The sequence below is a fragment of the Wyeomyia smithii genome, chromosome 2 (genome assembly GCF_029784165.1).
Source record: "Wyeomyia smithii strain HCP4-BCI-WySm-NY-G18 chromosome 2, ASM2978416v1, whole genome shotgun sequence".
NCBI classification, from domain to species: Eukaryota; Metazoa; Arthropoda; class Insecta; order Diptera; family Culicidae; genus Wyeomyia; species Wyeomyia smithii.
Genome location: NC_073695.1, coordinates 118,568,797 through 118,585,372, shown reverse-complemented (window position 1 = coordinate 118,585,372; position 16,576 = coordinate 118,568,797). Strand labels below are relative to the sequence as shown.

The window sequence follows — 16,576 nt, the reverse complement described above, 5'->3', positions numbered from 1 at the left end:
TGGTGGAAAACATCAATGTAAGAGCTAAAAACACTTAATTCAGCTGAAAAAAAAAAATAGACCGTATGCAACGAAAACCTTTTTTTTTGTATTTATTCACATTTTCTGACATTTTAGTGCTGCCAAATTGACAGGGTGACTATAGAAAACATAGATTCAAATAATAGAATTATTATTTTGTTATTAAAATGTTTCTCCATTGTAAATCAGAGGGGGTGCATCTTGCCTCAACGGTGCTTATTACCCCAGGTACCCCTATTTCCGGAACCGTAATGATGCACTGGAGCCACAAATCGACTTCAGACAACATTTTGAATTGTAAGATGACAACTTCCGGTTTCTGGAAAACAGCCTGAAATGGACTATTCCAATTAAATATGAGTATTTCTGGAACCAGAAAGATGCACAGAAGCTAAAAATTGATCACAGACACAATCTTGAATTTTAAGATGGTGACTTCCGGTGTCTGGCAAACAGCCGGAAATGACCAAATACCATTCAATATGAATGTTTTCGGAACCAGAATTACGCCCAGATGACAGAAATTGATTTCACAGGCAATTTTAAAGTCCAAAATGACGACTTTCGGCTTCTGAAAAACAGTCAAAAGTGACCAAATATCACCCAATATGAGTTTTTCTTTAACCAGTATCCTAAATACCATTTTGAAATCCAAGATGACGACTACTGGGTTGTGTAAAACAGCCTAAAATAAACAAACACTATCCAATATGAGTATCTCTGGAACCAGAATGATGCAAGGAGCTAACAATTGACCTCAGGCACCATTTTGAATTGCTAAATGGCAACTTATAGGCAACAGTCGGAAATGACCGAATAATACTCAATATGGATATTTCCGTAAACGTGATGATGGATAGAAACCAAACATTGACCCTGGACACTATTTTGAATTTGAAGACGACCACTTTTAGTTTCTGGAAAACAACCAAAAATACCTCAAATTTAGAAAATCTATAACGAGCGTCTTAGCAGAGTGATTGAGATCAATCAAAGAAATAGTTATCGGTTTCCGTTATACTCTACTAAATTTTTTGGAAATAAATATTGAAATTCAGTCCGCAAATATATATTTCGACTGTGACATACAGTCTTCCTCAGTGCTTATGTGAAAAATACCTCCCAATATGGGTATTTCCGGTGTCAGATTGATGCCAGAAAGTCTGCTGATAATGACAGAATACTACCCAATATGAATATATTCAGGATTAAGGCGATGTACAGAAGCCAAAAGACGAGGATGTTGTCATTTCGATAAAACCAATCATTTCAAACGATTTGTTATTTGACTTTGATCATATCCTATGGCCGATTCGTCGTGCATTTGCAGACTTCAAACAAACCGCAAGGAATCAATGAACTTGGAACGTTCAAATAGTACGACACCACATTTAAATTATGTTGAGGCCACATATATCGATCAAAGCAGGTATAGTTTTAAATAGTCTTTGAATTTCTCTTCTTTCCATAACTTTTGAGCCACATATCAAATTGTTATGAAGTTTGTTATTTGTAAGTTTGAGAGATGACTCGTTCGTATGACACTAGTTATGTTCAAATAAGTCATGTAATCTTTGAAATAATAGGCTTTCGTTGTTTTATTAACAATTTAATACATAACGGTTGCTTAAGTTCGATTATAATCAAATGAAATGGGGACGTATAGGGCAGCCAAACTTTGAAACCACGTGTTCAATCATAATTCATCAGTTAACCCTTAACTAGCCCGCTCATCTGATAATAATAATCAAATCGGTTGTGTAGTTTCCGAGATAATGAAGTTTCGTGATTTTCACAAGTCGGCACAAATGGAGTTACAGTTCGATTACAGTAAAATTCAATAGGGTCTTATAGGGCAACAAGACCTTTCATTTGCAATTAATTTCATGAAAATCGGTCCAGCCATCTTTGAGAAAAGTGAGTGAGAATAAAAATCTGCACATACACACAATACACACATACACACACACATACAGAAAATGCTCAGCTCGTCGAGCTGAGTCGAGTGATATATGCCATTCGGCCCTTTGGAGCACTTTTATACTTTCGGTTTTGCAAGTGATTGCTATACCTTTCTAGGAGAAAGGCAAAAAGGTAAAAATTCCGTGGAATCCTATTATATAATCTTCGTGGGAATGAAAGTTCATCACGAGCATATTCTTGTTAATTTCTCATCCGGAAACGTTCGGATTGACACTTGCGACCCGTTTGAAAAATGCTATCGTCTTGTACACTAAACCAGTTGGCTGCAATGTCTATGTAAAATAAACAGAAGGTCGAGTTCCGATACGGAATGTAGCACCAAGGCTTTGCTTTGCTTTAAATGCTGTTCATTTGAAAATATAATAAATTACAATTACTGGTTACAAGATGATTTTACTTGTTGACTTGCAAATTTTCCGCCCGGGTTTTGCCACTGATTGTCATGAATATCTCAGCAATTTTAGATGAAGAAAAAAAAATCTCAGCAATTGCAATCAAATCCTCCATTCACTCTCCAAGCTCGATAATTTTCTAAGTACCAAGTCAATTCATTTCAGAACCAAACATTAAAGACGAAAATCGACTTTCCGAAGTAGAAAATTTGCATGAATGTGTCGAAATATATTTTTTATGCTAAATGTCTTGCATTAAAATAATAAAATTATTAAAAAGTCTATGAGTTTTTTTATTTTTTTGAAAAAAATTGACTTTCTGGGAACTTTTTAGCTGAGGCCAATGGAATGTCTGAAAAAATATAGTCCTTCGAGTATCGTTTAGCGGTAGAGCTAAAAGTTTCGTGTTCTCACCTTTGGATGCAAAATTTCAGCTCAATTGGATTTTTTCACGCTCGTAGTGATCAAAGGTTTATTTTTTTTGGCCGATGAAAAAATTCGAAGCTCGATTCGTTCCTATACATTCCATTGGCACCGTAATCGATCGGCTGCATCATGAAGAGTTGGTTGTATGTGCAAGTTTATGCAAGTGTTAGCTTTGCAATTTCCCTATTCAATGTTTTACAGGGTTAGGGTCCTTAGATAACATTAGAAAATCTGGAAAGTGTTCATTAGTTCATTAGTTCATATTTTTTTCTCGTGAAACAATAAGTAACTCATCGGATAACAGTATAAAACTTCGCTTTAGCGGATATTTTTTAAATTTTTGATTGGCAGAGCAAAAACATTCTTTCCTTTGTGTTGGATTCGATTCTTTTTGCTTTAAATTGGAAATGCTCTCTAGTGTCTTTTATTTCTGCTTTTTTTATACTGAGAGGCCTCCTGAATTGTTGAATTGTCATCACCGCTTTTAGTTTTATCGATTTATCAACGTTTTTCATATTTTAGCGTAACGTTCTGTTATGCAAATATTTAGTTTAATTTCTTGAAAAATCCACATGATTTTTGGAAAAAAATATTCCCTTTTGAAAGATTTATGCAAGACAATCAGAAAAAACCTCTTGGTCACTTTTTTTTCAAGTTTTTAGGTCACTTTTTGGTCACTTTTTTCAAGCTTTGAAGTCACTTTTTGGTCACTTTTTTCGAAATTTTGGTCACTAAAGTCACTTTTTCTTACCAGTTTGACCACTTTCAGCCCTGATATAGGAACTGATAAACTAACCGATATTTTCTTTCAGCGGTTTGACTGATTTGAGTCCTGTTGGTGCTAGATGCGTTTGTTAGGATTTGGAGGGTAGATTTTTATTCAAAGATATACTTATAATTAAATGATAATTTCCAAAGGTACGTTAAAAAAAAAACAAAACAAAACTTGTGGAAACGCCTAGTACATTGCAGTATTTTGGAGGTAACCAATTGAAGAATATTATGCGTAGTGTACAAAAGCAATCTTGAAAAATACATTTGGATTATCTCAGCAATGGATGTATTGATTTGATTTCCTTGGCTGCAATTGGAAGGGCTTTTTTTTTTTATAACTCTAATATTTATTTAGGCCCAACCGCAAAGCATAATGGGGCCGAATATCTTTTGGAGTAGGGAAAAGCCAGCTTGAGTAGAGCCTGTATCCCGACTGCTCCTCCTCAAACAGGCATAAAAACCCTCTCATCTTTTCTCTTTTATAAATACAATTTAAAAATACATATCATTTAAACCTACGGCTAACAATAACAATAATAAATGAAGTTCTTCTCTGTATGAGTAAATATCAATTCTTAATACTATTCGTTAAGGTGTGATGGTTCCTTATATCTTTAGAAATCAAAACTTATATCTATGTTTGGTGGATCATGTCTCTCAGAAAGAAGCGATGATTCATGTGTCTCTAAAAAGATCAATAAAAGAAAAAAAAAGGAACAGAATTAGTGTGAAACTTTTTTATGGAGGTTGTGTTGGAAAAATAAGAAGAAGAAGCAAGGAGATAATCAAATTCGATACTTGATATCTCTTAAAAAGTCATAAATAGGTATTACAAGCGCTGGGTTGCGGCTAGCAAGTGCATCCCGTACTTGCATTGTAAATGTCACTTTCTGTTTTCGGAGAGAATCAATAAGCTTGGTCCTTGCTCTGTGGTACTTAGGGCATACGAAGACTATATGATCTATATCTTCGTACCCTCCACATTCGCACAGATTACTATCGACTAAGTTTATTCGATAAAGGTGTGCGTTTGCAACATAGTGATTGGACATTAGGCGCGAAATAACTCGAATGAAATCTCGAGTTAAATCTAACCCTTTGAACCAAGCTTTTGTAGACACTTTGGGCGAAATCGAGTGCATCCATCGCCCAAGATCGTCTTTATCCCATTTTTCCTGCCAGTTTGCCAGGGCCAGTTGTCGAGGCAAGTGAAAATACTCGGTATAGATGATCGGTCTATCAAATATATCTCCTTCTATGGCACCCCTTTTCGCTAATAAATCAGCTTCTTCATTGCCTGGGATTGAGCAATGAGAGGGGACCCACACAAAGCGGATAATGAAAGACCGATCAACCAGCACTTCTAATATCCGTCTAATTTCCGGAAGGAAATAGGACGGGTGCTTGACCGGTTTAATCGATCGGAGAGCTTCGATAGAACTGAGGCTGTCCGAGAAGATGAAATAATTGCCTGGTGTCTTGAGCTCGATAATTCGCAGCGAATTGTGTATGGCAGCTAATTCAGCTACATATATGGAGCAAGGCTGTGCCAGTTTGCGGGATATGTGATGATCTGTGTTAAAAACGCCATATCCGGATTGTCCATCCATCACAGATCCGTCCGTGAAAAAGGAGTTCTGTTCTGGGAGGTGGCCGAATTTTGCCGAAAATATTAATGGCACAACTGTTGGTTTAAGGTGTTCGGGAATTCCATGGATTTCTAGTTTCATCGTCAAATCAAATACAACAGAAGAATTGTTGAGCGATGTTGAAATCTCACGGGATGGAGCAACAACCGAAGGGTTTATCTCCATGGTCATGAACCGCTGGTATACTGACATACAGGGTTTCTGAACAACTTCCAAACACCTCTCATAGTTCTCGATTATCATTGGGTTTGCTATCTCCGATCTGATGAGGAAACGAAGAGCCAACTCGAATAGCCTCTCTTTGAGTGGTAGTACTCCCGCAATGACCTCTAGAGACATGGTATGTGTCGATTGCATGCAGCCTAGAGCGATACGCAAACAACGGTATTGTATCCTCTCTAGCTTCAGCATGTGTGAGGCTGCGACTCCTCTGAAGCATATGCTGCCGTATTCTATTACGGGCAGAATAGTGGTTTGGTAGAGTCGTATTAAATCCTCTGGATGCGCTCCCCATGGTGTTCCTGTTACCATCCGAAGAAAATTAATTCTCGGTTGGCATCTTTGCTTCAGGTAATTGATATGTTTTTCCCATGTGCACTTAGAGTCATACCATACTCCTAGATACTTGAAGCTAGGTGACTGAGTGATGGGTATTCCGGACAGAACTAGCTCGAAGCGAGGTGGTGGTCGCTTTTTTGAAAAGACTACCATCTCCGTTTTTTCAAGCGAGAATTCGATTCCAAGACAACTGGCCCAACCGGTCAGATTATCTAGCGTATTTTGCAGGCTGTTTTTCATGTCTACAGCTAGAGTCGCCGTGACTGATACAACGCAGTCGTCAGCTAACTGGCGCATTGTACAGCCGTCCGTCAAGCATGTGTCGATGTCACTGATGTAGAAGTTGTACAACAGCGGACTCAGACAAGAGCCTTGGGGGAGACCCATGTAGCTTGTTCGTGTTATTGTTGAAGAACCGTGGTTGAAAAGTAAATGCTTTTCAGACAGCAGGTTGATCAAAAAGTTTGTTAATATAGGGGAGAATCTTCTCTGATGCAGTTTCTCGGAAAGAATTTCGATTGAAACTGAGTCAAATGCGCCTGTGATATCCAGGAAAACCGAGGTCATTTGTTGTTTGCTGCCAAGAGCCATTTCCGCTTCTGTGGCTAGCAATGCCAGGCAATCGTTAGGGCCCTTGCCCCTACGGAAGCCGAACTGGGTCTCTGAAAGTTGGTCAGTTGTTTCTGCCCAGTTGTCAAGTCTACGCAGGATCATTTTTTCAAGCAATTTGCGTATGCATGAGAGCATCGCAATCGGCCTGTACGAGCGGTGATCTGCGGCAGGTTTGTCTGGCTTTTTGATTGCGATAATCTTAACCTGTCTCCAAGCTTCCGGAATCATATTGTTCCTGATTAGCTTATTAAACAGTTTAAGAAATCGTAGCTTGGCCGAGTCCGGCAGGTTTTTCATCAAATTAAATTTGATCCTGTCCGGACCTGGAGCCTTATTCTTGCAAGACGCGAGGGCAATTGAAAACTCCAACATGGTAAATTCTGGTTCTTCAATAGCCGTTGTATCGCTAAATTTTTGCTGTGGTGGGACAGCGTCTGGGCATACCTTTTTCGCGAAATCATAGATCCAACGTTCAGAGTATTCATTAGCCTCATTACTGTCGGACCTATTGCGCATTTTTCGAGCCGTATTCCAGAGATAGCTCATAGAAGCATCTCTGGGTAACGTGCTTATGAAATTTTGCCAGTATGATCTTTTTTTCAGTTTGTGCAGTTTAGCCTGTTCCAGTTCCAGCTCTCTAAACTGATCAAAAAGTTGAATGGAATGATCTTTCCTGAATGCTAGGTATGCTTTTTTCAGAGTTTTTTTCATCTCGGTGCATTCTTTGTCCCACCATTGTTTGTTAGGGCGAATTTTCAACTTGTTCTCAGGGGCGGGCCTCGTCTGAGATTGCAACGCGCTATCTAAAACTAATGTCGCAAGGAAGTTGTATTCGTCTGATGGAGAAAGCTCGTCGGTTGTTTCGAGCTCCTGGGATATCATGTTCGAGAATTTTTCCCAATCAATATTCCGGGTGAGATCATACTCTACTTCGACTGTGGTAACAGACTGGAGCCTGCTCATAATCGAAATACTTATTGGCAAATGATCACTACCATGGGGATCTTGAATAATCTCCCATTTACAATCCAAAGCTATTGAGGAGGAACCCATAGATAAATCTAAAGTGCTCTCTCGTACTGGAGGCCTTGCTATTCTTGTAGCTAACCCAGGTATGTTCAATAGGGTCATATCGAACTCGTCTAGTAAGCTTTCAATAAGAATAGCCCGGTTATCATCTCCAGGTGCTCCCCACGCTATACCGTGAGAATTGAAATCTCCCAGGATAAGGCGTGGAGTCGGCAGCAGTTCCGTTATTTGTGTTAGCTGCAACCGGTTTATAATAGCTCTAGGTGGAATGTAGACTGATGCGACCGTAAGGCTCTCACCAGCAACTGTTATATGGCAAGCAACAATTTCTATGCCATCAATTGTTGGGAGAGGAATTCGGAAGAATGGGTAGCATTTTTTTATACCAAGGAGCACTCCGCCATAAGAGTTTCCTCGGTCTAAACGAATTATATTGAAATCATGAACGGCTACTGTCGTATCCGTTGATAACCATGTTTCAGATAGCGCGAAAATATCGCATTTGCTATCGTGAAGCAGGAGTTTAAATTTATCTAATTTGGGGATCAAGCTTCTACAGTTCCATTGTATGATCCTTGTTGTCGATTCGTCACTTCGGCTGTCTGATTTAGACATCGAAGGATACGAACGCGAGGAGGGGCCATTTGGTGCTTAGTTGCTTACCCAACATGCAAATTGTTGGAAGCCAAGCCGAAATCATACTTTTAAGAGCATCGGATAAACCAAAAGTGGTGAATATCCATTCAACGATCATTTTGAATGAAATACGCCCATCAGTAGACGGTATTTCAGACTCCGTTGACAGTTTAGGGGTGGTAGCAGATTGTTTCCCTGGAGGTTTAGGAAACTCCTGATCGTAGTTAACTCTGAAACCAGGAGGAGTCGCTTTAGCATTTTGCTTTGGAGCGGAACCTTGTGGAGTATCAGTTAGCGTCTTCTTCTGCTCCTTTCTGGGGAGTTTAGGAGAAGATGCACTTGGCCGTTTTCGCACAGCTCCGGTTGACGGGAGTGGTTGATAATCCTCCTCAACATCATTCGAATCATCGTTCTCCAAACTGGAGTAACGATTTTCTTCCTGCTGTAGGGCAGTCTTTAGCATCTGTGCGAAAGACTGCTTACTACGTTGTTTTGTCGATTTTTTCAGTGCGTCAAACCGTAGCTTATATTTTTCGCACGTCTCGACTTTGTGTGGGCTACCGCCACATAGGGAGCATTTTGCTTCCTGTTCACTACAAGCATGGTTACTCTCCATGATTTCCCCACACTTGCAGCATTTGGTTTTATTGCTGCAGTAGGTTTTCGTGTGCCCTAGCTGCAGACAATTTGTACACGACATGACTTTTGGGATAAAAAGTCGTACCGGTAGTCTGAGCTTGTACAGCTCGAAGAAATCTGGGAGCACTTTCCCTTCGAAGGTGACTCGAAACGAATCGTTCGGAGAGTAGCTGCCCATGTTGTCCTTAGAGTACATTCTCCGGCACTCTAAGACTTTAATTTCTGGGAGGTTCGGGTTTTTGAAACGACCCGCTCCTTCCATAACTTCTTTCTCTGTGAGATCGGGTTCCGTTATGACGCCCTCGATCTCAGTTGCTCGAGCCGGAATATACACCCGGTACTCGATCGTGAAGTTTTGATCTTCAACAACTGCATTTGCATGTTGAAGATCAGAAAATGTGGCCTTCAGTTTATCGGCTTTAACTTTACAAACCTCTACCAAGCTGGTATATCTTTTTCGCAGAAGTTTACAAATCTGAACGACCTTTAGGGGTTTGTTTCTGGGCCGGAAGAAAACTACCCAACGAAGTCCAAGTTGGTCTTCCTTATATTTCTTCACCCGAACTGTTTCATCATTAGTGGGTGGCACAGGCGAGACAGTTTTGCGCGCTCTTTTTCGTTTTTTTATAACGTCAAAGAAGCCATCTACATCGTTTTTCGGGATGTCAGAGAAATCCATTTCGGACTCTTCACCCCCTGAACCGGATGAGAGGTCCGGAGGGATAGACAATCCACCCGCCGCCATGGAGCGGCTGTGAACTATCTGTCGTTAAGAGTTATAAGATATATGCAGTTGAATACTTATATTCCTAAATGTAAAGAAAGCGACTATATATAAGAAAAAAAAAAATGACTAAGCGAATCCAAAACCGAAATATGTATGTATATATATATAGGAAAGGAACAGAGAAAAGAATGGTTGACACTTATCTTTTATATGTAGATGTGAACCAGCACCGGTTACGCTGTCGCTCCAACAGCAAAGCAGCGAAACCGCTTGCTTTTTCCCCTGTGGGGATCCTCCACCAATCGAGTTGACCTTCACTGCTGCGAGACGGAATATCCACACTCGGACCGGCACGACACGTACCAGCACACGCGCAGCACCACTACAGCACTCCTCAGCTGCTGGGGGGAAAATTAACACAAACGCTGATCGTAGCGCACTCGTTAGCACCCACAGCGTATCACCACCACAACACTGCACTGCGACGCGAACGCTAAAATAAAGCGGAAATTTAATACGGTAAACTGCAGAGCAAACAGAAATCTCGACTTATCTGTTCGGCTGCCGAATAAGCAATGAATTGGAAGGGCTTGTTGAAGGCCATTAGGTCATCATCGGACATTTGTTTGATCCGATGGTTCATGCAAAAGTTACAAAACAAAACGTGTTTACATGATATGAGACCAATTAAACATGCTATGATAGCAATTGAACAAAAAAAATCCTAAAATCGGTTTGACCAAATGAAGCAAATGTTCGTAAGAATATTCTGAAATCTATGCTAAGCAAAGTAAGCAAACCCTTGGTGCTACACTCCGATTCGTTCATTATACACAGACTTCGCAGTCAAATGTTTAGTGTAGAGGACAATTGCAGGGTTAGCGCTACGATCCTACTAACACTAACAGTTTCTCCCGAGCCGAGATTCGAACCCACGACGACTGGCTTGTTAGACCATCTCGGGAGATCCATTCTAAATTTATTTCAATATACCTAAAAGTGCGAGTATACTTGTCTTGCAGTAGACATAAAACTGTGTAAATGTTGAACACTGCTCAACCAGGCTGTGCAAACACTAAATAGGTACTTTTAGCATTAGCGTATTCGTAACCCATATGTGTGAAAATTCTCACACTGGGATGAAACAAATAAACACATACTTTTACACATGTCCCACGTAGCCTTTTGATTGATTTGATTTTGATGCGAATTACAAGAATGCACCTTTATACATTTCTAAAATCAGTCAAACCGATGAAAAAAATCAATTAGTTTATCAGTTCCCATGTAAAGATCACCTTTTGTTACGTCATTTTTGAATGAACCTTCGGATCAAAACGATATTTTCCATCAACTAACTAGACTTTTAGCTCTTTCGAACGCGACTAAGAACAATCGAATCGGTTCAGCCGTTGCTGAGAAAATCGAGATACATTGGTCGTAAGAATGAAAATAAACACACATACACATACTTCCGCACACATACACACCTTATTCGATTTTTGAAACAGGATTAATTGGTACCTATAGCTTCAGGTATGAAAGCACTCAAAAAATATGTTTGGGGCAAAACTAAGTTGTTTCTTGTCCAAAATAAATTCGAATGTTGTATGTGGGGAAATCCACACACCAGGGTGAACAACGTAAGTTTTTAAATATCTCATCAACCAAAAATATTTTTTCTTTGGAGAAAATGTATTTTGTGTAAGATTGATGGTTTAGGAATTGTCTAGAAATTTCATCAAAATCGATCGAGAAGTTTTCGAAAAAAAATCAAATCAAAATTCATTTGTGTGGTTTTCCACATAAGGGTTCAATGAAGGTTAAGAAACCATAAATCATAAGGTGTATCTACTGAATAAAACAGTTGTTGCTTATTTTTATTGAAAAAACGTGACGTTGAATGTCATATTTTTTTGAATAGTTTTTGTAATTTGAAAAGTACTAAACGTTTCTGTCGAAGGTAATTTAAGCTCAAGTATATGAATGTATTATTTGACCTCCCAGCTGGTCTCGAGGTACGATGCTGGCCTAACAAGCCAGTCGTCGTAGGTTTGAGTCTTGGCTCGGAAGAGACTGTTAGTGTCAGCAAGATCGTAGCGCTAGCCCCGCAATTGTCCTGTACACTTAATAGCTGGCTGCTAAGTCTGTGTAGTATAATAAACAGAATGTCGAGTTCCGAATCAGAATGTAGCACCAAGGCTTTGCTTTGCTTTTTATATGAGTATATTGAAAAACGATTCGTTATGTTTGTGCGAATGTATATGGCCCAATAAAAAAAAATTAAATATACTTGAGATGAGATTCCATCCTAAAATGACCTATGCTAAAATTTGATTAAAAATATAGTGAAATATGATAAAATTATATTTCATTGCTCATCTTGGATTTTAAAAACATCTTGGATTTTAAAAGACGACCTATTCAGGCTCTGAAGACACCCAGATCGAGTGTTATTTAACCATTTCAGGCTGTTATCCAAAAACTACAAGTCGCCACCTCAAAAAAAAAATAAAAATAAAAACAGGTTTTCAATTTTACATCTTTTTAGAAGACCATCCCTGCTTTCTAGCAAACAGGGTTGTCACTTGGTTTCAAAAAAATCTATCAAAATGCAAATGAAAAGTCTGGCAATACTCGGGCAGCACTTTAGTGTGATAATATGTCATTTTTTGGAAAAAAAATCGTGAAGGTATACAATATTTCAAATAACAAATTTGCAAACTTTGAAGTAGTGCTTTTTGCGAGACAACGCGGGCGAAATCTGTCACAATACTGACTGTTTGTCAAATATCTGAAAGATTTTGAGGTTTATGTGTTTGTTCGGCACCCAATGAATCTGGTAAAATCCACATTTACCTGGCATAGTAGCAACGCTGTTGACAAATCTCATTTGTCACAGTGTTCAAGATTTCTGGAGATCAGTTCAATTAAAGGATTCAAAACAACACATAGGGCAACCCTAAGTTGGTACACTAAGGCAGTTCTCTATTTTCATAGCAGGGCTCGAAGTGGGTCACTTAATAGTGACTTGGTCACTATTTTAAGGCCAGTCACTTAGAAGTTACCTTTTTAATCAGAATGTCACAAAAGTCACTATTTTTCACCAAACAGTCACTAAAGTCACTATTTCAAAGATATTTGACGAGCACAGCTCTCAGCGCAAATGAAATAGTTTGCAACACTTTAATTTCTTATCATTTTTTTTTCAGAGACAGTAATTTAAATTAAACGTTTTAATGTAGGCACGAATCGACAACGTGAGAGAAAAATCAAGCCTTATTAACACGTATCATCTGCCACCGAGCGTATGGAACGGTCATGTGGTTCAAAAGTTATTTACAGAAACGTGTTTTAGAGACTGTTTAATCTTACTCATGTTTCTCAGAGTTGGCTGGAACGATTTTCATAAAATCAGCGTCATATGGAAGGTCTAATTGCCCCATAGGTGAGACCCTATTGATTTTTTTTGCAATCGGACTTTTACTTTACCGACCATGTTTTAAATGTGAAATCCAGTTTTGAAGAGAAACACATTCCGAAGACTACTTAAACTCACTCACTTTCCTCAGAGATGGCTGATTGAACTTTACTGTAATCGGACTGTAGCTTCGTCTGTGATGTATCAAAATGTGAAAATCACGAAACTTCAATATCACAGAAACTACACAACCGATTTGAACAATACAATAATGAATTGTTATGATTGAACAATTGAAAACGTGGGTCAAAAGTTGTGAAAAGAAAGTCATATTTGAAATGGAAAAAAATCCTACTATAAATAATCGAATTTAAAATGATATTCTATCGAATGATATATAATCGAGTCCAACCTAAATATTTGCATGTGGTTATGTATGTCCATATGTGTTTGAATGTTGTTTTAAATGTTCGGTATAGTTTCACTGTTTACTACCAAAATTTTGTTATTTAGAGTGATAAATAAGTCCAGCAAATATTATCGAGGTGTATTTTTTTCTGAACATTGAAGTGTTCGTATTTAAACAAATAATCAGGTTGAATGAGAAAGCTGAGGCTGACTGCTAGGTGGATAAATTTAGGTTTTTTTTTTTAAATAAAATGCTTGAATATTTCACTTTCTCTTAGAACTGTTGAATATTCTGCGTAAAATAAAATTTGTTTGTAAAGAGCAAAGTTTAGCTATATACGCTTTCGAAATTTGATCTTTCTTTTTTTTAGACATTGATTTTTCAACCAATTATTAGAGGAAAATAGCAAGAATACGAAGACATACCGATTGTTTTTTCAGACAAGGTTTCGAGACCAGCTGAAGGGTTTACCTTTGTTTGTAATTATAATTTTTGAACATTAGTTAGGCTGATACAAATTTTGAAATTTGTTTATGTCCAAGGTAACCAAAGTTAGCCAAGGAGGGGTGATAAATAAATAACCCCGGGAAAAAAAGGAATATCTTCAATGAAAATTTATATGCAAGTTACGACGTGGCGAAAATTCACACTTTATCATTATTATTAAGTATTTGGCTTGCTTTTTAACGACACTCTCACTGTCACTGGACTTGTTTGTTGCCAAATTGATCATATACGCGGTCAAAAAACCAAAAATAGTAACAAAACGGCTTGAAAGTTTTTTTTTCTTCCCCCTTCCAATTTTCAACATTTTTGATTATATTTGTTATTTTACTAAATTTGGTGCTTTACATCTTCTACTGGTTCAAATTTTATGAAATGAACACCGTTCAAAGTTAAACAGAACACATGACTTCAAAAACTCTTATATCTCCACTCCTATACAAGTCGGACTCGATTATCCGGAGACTCGATTATCCGGAATTTTCGGAATTTTAGACTCGATTATCCGGAATTTTATGTTTTTTTGGTGTCCGTTTTCAATTTTTATTCCGAAATGTTGCCTTTGCCATCCTTTTTGGCATATTTGTTGCCATTTAAGTCACTTCCGGCATGTTTGGGAAACGTTCGAACTGAGTGAAAATAATCAATGTCCAATTAATTTTTTTGCTTCTCAAGATTTTACCCCTTGTCGCCTCAGAAATAACTTCTGGTTACACCACTGCATCATACAAGTAAAATAAAGAAAAGAAATGTTTATTTTATGTTCGTTAATCGCAAAATTTCAGTATTTTTTGTGTGATTCGATTATCCGAAAAACTTGATTATCCGGAATAAAAATTTTTTTGATATTCCGGATAATCGCGTCCGACCTGTATTAGATATCGACCAGCTTACTTCGCTTATTCATTTGTTAAATTTCTGATCTGGAACAGTCAAACAAACAAAGTTTGACTTACTACTTGATTAAATAATATCTAGAATATTCAAGCGTAGGTGTAAGTTTACAACAAATTGTTATCTTATCAACTTTGGGAATGATAGCAGTAGCAGTATCAACGTAGTAGAGTTTCGAGAAGCTGAAAAAATTCAGCAAATGAATTTCCAGAATATTTTAAAATTTATCTTTCGTATTTAGAAGTGAGAGGGTAAAATTAAGTGTTTTTTGTCACTCTTTAGTTGCAGTCTATACAATCTAGAAGTGACGAGCACGAGTTGTTCAGAAAATAATATTGATTGTATGTACTGTTCAGGAGAACTTCTGGAATAATTGGGTGCGAGTGAACCGGGAAAATTCTTATAGGTTCTTCGGGATTGTCAAAAAAAAAACCTTTAAATGCTACGTCATTTGTATGAGCGCGCTCCCTCCCAGAAGAGGGAGGGGTGTCAAACTAGCACAAAATATTTCTTGCTCCTAAAAACCTCCACATGCCAAATTTAGTTTTATTTACTTGATTAGTTCTCACGTTATGCAGAAATTTGTGTTTCATTTGCATGAGAACCGCCCCTTCCCCCATTCCAGAGGAGGAAGGGGTCTCGAACCATCATCCTTTTTCAGCCGGTTCAGTAGTTTCCATAGTTTCTATATGAATCGGACAAGCAGACAGAAAGACAAAACTGCATTTTTGTATGTTTAGATATCAACAAAAGTTTAACATCGGTTCCAAAGTTTTAGAAAATGAAATGCATCATGCTTAAAAGCCTCCCATATGCCAATAAAAAAAACCATTGATACATTATTCAGTTGTGAAGGAAATGAAAAAATGCATCGTGTTACAAATTATAAACTGACTAATTTAATTTAGGCAAAACGCTTTGTACACAAATTAAAATTAATGTTAAATTTGAGGAAAAAAGGGAAATTTGACATGATGCTAAAGACACGCTAAAAATTTTCTTCTGCAATATTTAACTATTTGAAGTATTTACTCAAATTTTATTAAAAAAGAAATACATAATGTAGTTTTCGAAGAAAAACCAAGTTTGCGACCATTTTGTTGATTATTTATGATGGAATATGAAAAAAAAACAATTTCTCTCTTTTGTTATACAAAGACAAACATTGCACTTCGAACACCTAGAGTGCGTGGTGAAGTGATCACGATGATGACGAAACATCTCTGTGTGTCTCCAAATGCTGGCCACTGATATTTAATCATAACGAATATATTTAGCAGGTACACGTTGTAATTTTTTGTTCTCTGTGTGCCCAGCGGTGCCCGAAGCACCATATAAAAGTCTATGGCACAAGCGAAAAATAATAAAAAAATGCAAATTTTTGGATCGTCACACGCAATAAACAATAGATCTACCTAAAATTTGCTTTATTCTGATATCGATAAATGAATGTTGTTTGAAAACGGTTTTCGAAACATTCTTTTACATTTTTCTTGATAACAATTTAAATATTGAATCTAGCTGTCATTTCATTTGCCAAGTTGAAGGTGTATTTTAAATGTAACATTTTGTAGAAAAAGATAATCAAGGCGAACTATTTCCTGGCAACATATGGTCATTATACAATTCCTGGTGCTATAGAGTCACCATGAGCGAGAAAGGGTTAACGATGTTTTTCGATTCCTTGTAAATTAATTAAACTGGTGTTTATGACCTACTGGAAGAGCTCTTGTTTTTTTTACAAGTATACAAGCATACCAGTTCAAGTTATTGAGATTTTTTACCTTTGCCTCGTCGAGGCATCTCGATCGGATTGTCCCGAACTTTTCACAACAAAAATGCGAGCATTTAGATTTAATCAGATCAACATTCAGAATCAGAATTCTTACTCGACGTTTGTCG

At 37.7% G+C, this 16,576-nt stretch overlaps 1 protein-coding gene across 7 annotated transcripts in view; it reads left to right on the top strand.

Annotated features, from left to right (window-relative positions):
* The window catches only part of LOC129725903 (triple functional domain protein), a 171,342-nt gene that overhangs the window by 141,020 nt on the left and 13,746 nt on the right, over positions 1-16,576 (top strand). The window lies entirely within an intron of this gene.